We start from the raw sequence: 9,184 nt of genomic DNA on the forward strand, positions 1-9,184 counted from the left end.
GTATTTTTTTAAAATATTTGTAACTTTGCTCAAAGAGGTAGTTAAGAAATAGTTTGATCATTTTGAGGCTTCCTTGTAAGCCTTATTAGGCTGCAAGTGAAACAATTTAGTCTAGGGCTAATTTGGTCCCACTACTAAGCCTATACCCATTGAATACTCTGTGTATTGAATACTCTAGTTGATGCTGCATGTCTTAAATTATATCAAAACATATTTGTATAATCTTAAAGCAATAAATGCAACACATAAAAATATAAAAAATTTTAAAAATTAACTTTTATTAAATAAAACAAAAATGTTTTCTTCTAGTAATTGTAGTATTTTAACATATTTAAATACTGCATCCCTATGAAATTCATTTTGTTATTAAATATGAAAAGAGAATCCACCTTTATTTTTCACAGGTGACCAGGGACTTGTTCAAACACCAACATTTAACTGTATTACACAAAACATTATGCCACTGGTTTTTATGGGTTATCATTATAATTAAAGCTTTATACAACCGTTGTCTTGTGCTGTTTGTTGTTCAATGTCTAAAAGTATTGTTTAATATATGTATATATATTTTTTACTTTTAGCAGTTTAAGCCAGGAGAGTAAATCCAGTTCCTATTACTCCATCCTGTCCAGAAGCACAGGTCTTAAGTGAAATTTAATACCAAAGAAACAGTTCCAAATTTTACAACGGATCTATCACTGGTTGTTAGCATATCTTCCCACACCCAAGACACCAAGATACCTTCTACTCACTGTTAAAACTTTATGATGAGCAAAACTTCCACCACTGTGCTTCCTTAGCATGTGAGTATATTTTTAATTTACTGGTTATATATATTCTCTAATTATCCATTATTTTGTCCTTCTTTTTGATTAGATATTGATATCCACATTTTTTTTCTAATAGCTCACAGAAATTTCTCTCATTAACAACACCAATAGAAATAACAATGAAAATCGCCTTGGGGAACCAAATTTATATCACATTATCAAGTTTTTATTTTGCTCCCATAAAACTTCGGCAAAATACAACCACTGTCTATCATCAGTATCATTAGAACAAAACCAAGTCATTCTAATCTCAAAAGCACAATATTTTATTTAACTTAATAAATTTCACATTATAAAAATTTTCTCATAGCATCATCCTTAATTCCTCAGTATTCACTAATATTGGGGGATTTTTCTTTCAGTTATTTGAGACTAAGGATGATTTTATTCATCTCTACAACCTGGTATATATATGTACAATGTTTGTCAAAAGTGGATATTCAAAAAAATTCTTGACTAAATTACGGTAATTCATGTGATCAGTTCTGCAGTTCTTAAAACTTTAAATTACTTGTTAATTCTAAGAGAAAGTCAGATACTTTTTAGAAGGATTTCCCAACCATGCTAAAGTGTCAGCCTTCATTTCCTTGTGTAAGGGAAACAGGAGAGAAATAGATGGTTTTAAAGTTCTCCAAGCTTCTGTGTCCTTTATACATCCACAATTTTAATCCTTATCATTTTCAAGATTTGCTAAATTATTTGAGGTGATCCATTCTCTTATTAAAGTTACATATTTTATGTCACATACTGAGCATATTAACAAATAACTTACTGATAAATGACAATGCCCATAACATCAGGTTAATCTGATTTCCATGAAATGAGCTATAACTTCAAGAATATTAATTCATGTAATAAGGGTGATGATTTACATAATGTTGCCTAAAATATTTCTCTTGATTATTTAAGAGAGTTTTCCTAGGGGATAATAGCTGGGAAGTCTATAGAAAAAAAAAATACAACCATGATTAATTTAATTCCAGTCTAAAGGACTCCATATATAATGTATTTGAGAAAACCAAATCACTATTATAGGTTCCGATAAATGGTTGTATATATGAGATATTTTTAATGTAACCCAAATTATAAGAAATAGTTTTTTGGTATAGAAGCAACCACTCTTTTACCTAAAGGAAAATATAAAATCTGAGTTCATTGAAAATTTGCCTCATTGCCCTCTGTTAGTTTGTGCCTGCCCCATCCTTAGGGGCCCAGTTAAGGACTATTCTATCATCCATACATCAGAAGAGAATGTCTGTGTTCTATGTTGATAGTCAGTCTAAACAAATATTTATACAGTTGAGATCAGAGATATAAAATGTCAGTTCCAAATCCACCCGTGATGGCACATATACCAGACAGATGACAAAGGTTATAAAGGCCTGTGAAATACTTGAATCATATTTTGCAACCCTTGAAAGAATTCAAGTTGGAGATTAGCAGAAACCAGGCTCAGTTCTGTCCATAATCCCCTTTGTCTGTCTTCTAGCCAACAATAGGAAAACCTGAAGCCAAGCTGACAAATAGAGTGTGAAGGGCCTTCTACTGCATTTAAGAAAAAACTGAGACTTGCTATAGGTAGAAATTATCTTTTCTATTACTATTATTGTTGATGTTGTTGTTATTCATAGAAATAATGGAAAAAAATCCCTAAATAACATTATTCTGCTGGATTCTTTACTATATGCAACAGAATAAATTAACTCGCTTCATATTACACTGGGCATATAACATGAAAACATGTGCAGAGAACAGAAATCAGTATCTGTACAGACAAATGCCCCTGTGATAGAGAAATCTATTATTTTAAGTCCAGACAATTAGATCTATTAAGGTGTAAGAGTGTTTCAGTACAGTCTTGCTAAAAGTAAACCTTAAAAGTAAATCGAAAAAAAAAAGGAAAACTGATGCCAGTTAGATACAAAATATAAGATTATGCTATGTATATGGGACAGGATAGAACTCTGAATGCACTCACATGTAGGGAAAGCAATATTAGTGACAAATCAACTAATGTCCTTATTGAGCATAGACGTTCCAAGAAGGGTGAAGAGTACTGTATATTAGATGTAAGACCCATAATATTCAAGTTAGTTGTAAAAGAAACAAGGTAAATGCTTTCAGTCAATAGGATAGGCTGAACTGATATTGAGAATCCTTTCTTCCAACCTGAACACACAGTTTGTTATACTTGTGTTTTCTTTTATATGTTGCTTTTACATGTAGCAACACATAAAAAGAAAATGAACAAGCTTATAAAAAATGGGGGGATCCCCAGTCTCAGGATTTAAGGAGAAAAAACAAATTCAACATTAGAATAGTGAGGAGGAGTTGAAACCAAGAAATTCAAGGGGGCCCTGGAAATAATCAGCCTTGTTTTTGAGGGCTGGCTTTAAATATCTGTTGTCTTATCAGAAAACAGGTAGATGCTGGAAAACAATAGAATAATATCTTCAAAGTACTGAGCACATATAGCTGTCCAAATTAAAATTCTACACTTCATTTTAAAAAAACTACTCAAGAACAAGTAAAGAAATTTTCATTCATAGACAAAGAGGAATTACCACCCACAAACTGTAACAACAACAACAACAAAATGACTAAAGCAGTAGCAGCAGCTATTGGAATTGTCTGAAGGCATTAAAAAATATTCTGATGCCTGAAGCCAATACTTGGAGATTTTTTTTTTTTAACCAAAGTGATCTAGGCAGTGTTTCAATAATGGGAGCTTTAAAAAGTTCTCACATAATTCTCATGTGTTTTAGGCAAGATTGGAGACCATTGTACAAAGAATGTTCTTCAGTAAGAAAGAAAATAAGCATAAAAGGAAGTAGGAAGGTGCACTGAACAGTGACCAGCAAAGAAATTTGTAATGTTGGAATGAATCTGAATAACGGTTGAGTGTAAAAAATAATAGCCAATGGGGGTGTGTACAAAGTAAAACTAAAACACTAGATAATATACTGAAATACTGGAGATCAGATTTAAAATTTGAGGGGTCCATGAACCGCTTAGGAGGAAGATGAGATAATTAGTTTTAGACTTTTTCAAGTTAGACATATATGTCAAATTTTTCAGAAAACACTAAAAATGAAGACTTCATATATGATTCATAAAAAGGTAGACCATAAAAAGAGAATGAAAAATGTGTTTAAACGAAGTTAGTACCGGGAGGGATAAAACATGGAAAAATAAAGGAGAAATAGATCAATAATCACAATACATTTGATCACAGAGACAATAAAAATAAATTTTAAAATTCCAGTTTATGCTGCTTACAAAAGACATATATAAACTAATTTTAAGATGCAATGCAATACTTCACTCGAAGTAATTAATTATATACATGATAAATGATTTTTAAGATTACATATTTGGCATGATGACATGTATATAAATTTTTAAAACTCAAAGCAGTCATGTGTTTTTCATGGATTCATTTGCATATAGTAAAAAGTTCCAGCATGGATTCAAAGTATTTATATTCAATTCATGATACCAGTTATCTAAGAAGAGGAAAAATGGGACTGAAATGAGAATAGAGAGGAAAGAAATGTGTGTGTATCTGTGTGTTTGTGTGTGTGTGTGTGAACACATGTACAACAAATATGTGCTTCTTTCACAGCATGATTCACTGTATTCCATCACAATATTAATAAGATTTCATACAATATGGGCATCTCTGCAGAAATTAAAATTGTCACATGCTTATGTGTATTGGGCAATGAGCTCACCTTACTATTTCCATCCATTCTTCAATTAAAATCTAGAAATGTGAATGGGCTGTTAGAATTTAGTTAGTGAGCCAATTATCTTTACAGAACATGCTAGTTATGCACAGCTTTTCCTTGGCTTAACTATGTTTTAAAATAGCAGGCATTCATTTTACGTCTTTAATTGATGGCTATCACACACAATTAGTTTGAAATTTCTTATCAATATGCTTGAAATATATTTGGTTGAATCATTGGAGTAATCTTTTTTGAACTTACCCAAAAGTATGTGTTTAGCCTTCCTAAACACAGTGGCACATTTCCAAATACAAAGTAGTTGCATTAGAATTATTCCTAATATGAAGTCATTCAATATTTGTGGCAACAAATTTTCTCTTGAAAACTTAACTTCCAGATGGAAGAAAAGTAAGGGTAGAAATGTATTTAAAGGCAAATTTGAAGATGAGAAATCAAAATTCACATTCCATAGTGAAAGAAAAAGGGTTAGTAATTACAGAGAGAAAGGCAAATACAATGCAAAAATTATTGGAACATATTTTGCTCAATTACAAACAAACTTACGTGGTAAGTTGTAGCTTCCATTATTGCACCAATTTGTAGCATATTTTAATATTTTCATTTTGAAAGGAAAATTTTAAAAAGTCATCTCTTGTTTTTTTAGAAAGTATCTAGAGTGGTTGAAGTGAAATAACTTTCAGAAAATGTGTTAAAATGGGGCTACAAAAGACTTAGGAGGACATAAGCTTGGTTCTTATTATTGACAGTTTGCAAATCAGCCATGGGGATACACATTATTTCCAATTTAAAATGAATGATGATTCTATATACATATATATGCATCTTATCATATTGATTATAAACCAAGTAAAATCTCATGAAATCTAAGTATGTTTGAAAAACTTAAACCTATTTTTATGTTTTTCCAAACACTAGAAAATGAAAGCAATTTCTGTTGTTTGTCATTTTCTTTTGGACTCTCTTGGCTTCCTGAAAATGATTATGTCAAGATATTGGAGAAATATTCATAGGAAGCAACAGAGGCCATGAGAATAGAGACCTACACTGCTTCCTCATTAGAAAAAATAAAACAAAAATTCCTGTCTATCCATTTCAACTTACACTCAGGGATGCTTATAATATAGAATTTGAAAGTTGAATACATACTAGTTGTCAAGTAGTCAGCCCTGTTGATTATTCATGCATTCCCTCCTAAGTATGTTGTTCTTAGAATTCAGAGGGGTCCTTTAATCACACCCCCCATCTTGACTACTCACATCTCCAGATTTTCCTACTTCACGGCATATTGGTGTTTAACTTATTAAACAAATATTTGTTGAACAATTACTATGCATGCTAAGCAAAGGGGATCAAAGATGAATGAATATTCATTTGTCTTTAAGGAGACACAGTCTACTGGAGAGAGGCAGAACTGTGAGCAGATGACTGCATAAAGAGGCAAAGTCAAGTCTTATTTATTCAGAGGAAGAAGTCCCCGTGATCAAGCAACAAGTAAAATCATTTCAGTGTGCAAGACATGGATTTGTGATTGAAAATGCACAAGCATATTTATTATCCATCATAGATGATCACCTATTATAATCAGTGAGATTTCTTAATGGCACAGCATCTAGAGGAGGACGTCATGCATGAACCTGTCATATTCAGAAAGTAAGGAAGTGGCACAGTGGGAACAATTCAGGAAAGTAAATAAACATGACAGTAGATTTAAAATCTACTTTAACTGTTCTTACTATTATTAATCTATTTGGGCAAGTAGTAGTTTTCATTGATGTTAGCATTTTTTCATCCACGACTTGAAATCAGACATTAAATATTAATATTATAAAAATGTTACTAATTGAATTCATTCACAAATTTATAAAAATAGATCAGCACCAGAGACCTATTTATTGGAAACAAAGTAGGTAGAACAATGAAACTCATTTATAGTTCCTCCTCAACCAAAGTGGACAGAAGTTTTATATGTAGAGGTCAATCCTGGGCCAGAGGCTATTTAATATTTTCATCAAGTCTAGGATGATAGAAAAGCATGTGGATTTAGTCATTTACAGTTCTCTTTAGTTGATAAGACTGATTAATACTTTGTCAAGATCAAAATTCAACATGACCGTAATATGACCTTGACAAATTGGAGAAGTGGTTTAAAACAATGCAATTTAATAAGTCTAAGGGTCAGATATGGGCTTTAAAGGGATTGGGAAGGAAATGGAAATTATAATAATGTAGGTGATACCATGCCAGTGAGAATGCATTTGTGTGTGTAATATAATATGTAACAAATAATATTGAGTATGATTTGAGTCAAGAATATAGCAATAGCTTTTATTTTTTTTCTCTCTCTCACCATGGCATAGTGCTTACTCACTCACAAATATTTCTAATACATGTCATCAAAATTTCATCATTAAATCCTGTATCCCTGCTGATAAAATTAAAAGTAATTCTAAGATATATAAATGAAGAGAAGGGTATAAAGGTACAAATAAGTGGGTGAATATTAATGAAATTACTTTGTATTGTGCTTTACAAATACGATTTATGCATTTATCTTGTTACTAACACATTCATTCATTCATTCATTCAGCAATCATTACATATTTATAGAACTTCTACTATGTCCCAGGCACTGCATTAGGTGCTGGTAATACAAGGTGTGGAAAAGCAAGCATTGTCCATATTTCTTAGAGCCTGCAGTCTAAAGAATAATTACTAATTGTAGTAAATATAGACAGGGTACTATGAGCCATGGGACAGGGAACCTTTCTCACCTGGAAGGATGAGGAAAGGCATCCCTTGTGAAATGTCTTCTTAACTGAAGTATGACGTAGGTAGCCTAAGGGGACAAGGGAGTAAAGGAGTAAGTATTTCTTGCAAAGGGGAAAGCAAGTGTTAAGAATTTGAGCTTCAAAAAAGGAATGCTTCACGTTGATATTACAGTCTCAACAAATACAATTAAATTTCTGGTTGTTAATACATTGCATAAAAGTGGAGGAGTGGATTTCTGCCAAAATTAGGGCATATAGTTAGGATTAGAAATGTGCTCTGTGATATCAGTGACTTTAACATTGCAGTGAGACTGGGAGAAAAAAACGTACAAAGAGGCTATCCTCTGGACCCAATGGCACTGATGTACATCAAGGCTTTTGCTGAAGTAGAAAACCTGCTATTGATATTGAGATGCTCTTGAATGAAACAATGACTTCAAATAAGAGTTCCAAACTGAAACTCAGAAAGACCACCAATCTGACATGACTTAAATTTGAACTGCTTCTCAGATAGGCAATTTATACTTTGGGGTAAATGGAAACTGGGCTTGGTTTCACTAATGATATCAATGACATTTTGCTATTAAATTTGGTTTAATATTTTCATTTTACAAATCCCTAACTTCAAAAACTCTCTAAGGGAAAGTAAGGGGAAAAGGATAGGACTAACTTGTTTAGTTACATTACCTTGAATTTTACATTTAAATTGAGCTGCGCTATCTCCACCAATGCTTGACTAGAAGCCTGCACAGTGAGTAGTTGTAATGGAGGAGATTGACTCATTTTAATGGCCACATCTGATGGATCTCAAAGAAATTCAGGTAAAACAACTCTCTGCATAGTTCATAGTCAACTATTTATACTTACAGAAAAATGCCAAAGCCTAGAAAACTTTAAATGGTGGATAATCAGCAACATTCACATTTTTCCTTGAGGTTTTCAGGATTGTACAAACACATTTAGGCTTTGAAAGACACGTTTTGGAACTTTACTGGAGGTATTCTAAGAAATACCTTCATGTTAAAACAATCTCCAAATATTTTAGGAATAACTAGTATCTCTCTGTAAATAATTCATGCCTTAATTAATTATTATCATTGTTAGAAATTCATACTGAAGTATTTCAGAAAAAGATGACATATTAAGAATGTGACACTGCTTCCATGTCATATAAGAGCATGAGGATATCTCTATTATGAAACTTACTGCATTTTGCTACAACATTTTTGTCTATCTTCTCTTCCAGATTACAAGCTTCTTAAAAAATAGACTGTGCACAGATCTAACTTTCTGGCCTACATTTGCAGCACTGGAGACTACTATTGAAATATTAATTCAAAGGATATTTTAGAAAACATTATAGACAGAACTCTACCATAAAAGAGCATATATAAATATAGCATATTTTCTGATGTTATTGAATCATCTTAAATATTGGTTAATGCAAATTTCAATCTCTAAGGCACTTCTACAACATACCTGAAAAATGATCGTCATCTTGTACTTGAATGTCCTCACTGAGAAAGAAATTGCCAACTCAAAATAAGTTTATTTCATTTTTAGGAAGCTCTAATTGTTAGAAAACTCACTCTTAAAATAAGTTAAAATCTCTATTCCTCAACTTCTATGCATTTTCTTGGTTTTTAAATTAGGGGCAACTTGATCTTTTTTTGATTTGACAGCTCTAACATAGCTAAAGCTGGCGTTCAGGTCCTTTGCCCACTTACCTACTCTTCATAATTATTTTATTAAAAGAAATATATTGTGGTATAATATAAAAAATATACTAACTTGAATGTCCACTTTAATGAATTTTGACAAATGTAAATATTTT

At 31.9% G+C, this 9,184-nt stretch overlaps 1 long non-coding RNA gene across 1 annotated transcript; it reads left to right on the top strand.

The window, feature by feature from the left end:
• Window positions 1-586: 586 nt before the first annotated feature.
• Window positions 587-6,388, top strand: LOC309800427. Its single transcript, XR_014293458.1, has 3 exons — window positions 587-803; window positions 2,320-2,408; window positions 5,965-6,388. It is a non-coding gene; the product is annotated as an uncharacterized lncRNA (long non-coding RNA).
• Window positions 6,389-9,184: the final 2,796 nt, after the last annotated feature.

Source organism: Mesoplodon mirus, assembly GCF_964341445.2.
Source record: "Mesoplodon mirus genome assembly, chromosome: 1".
In the NCBI taxonomy this organism is placed as follows: Eukaryota; Metazoa; Chordata; class Mammalia; order Artiodactyla; family Ziphiidae; genus Mesoplodon; species Mesoplodon mirus.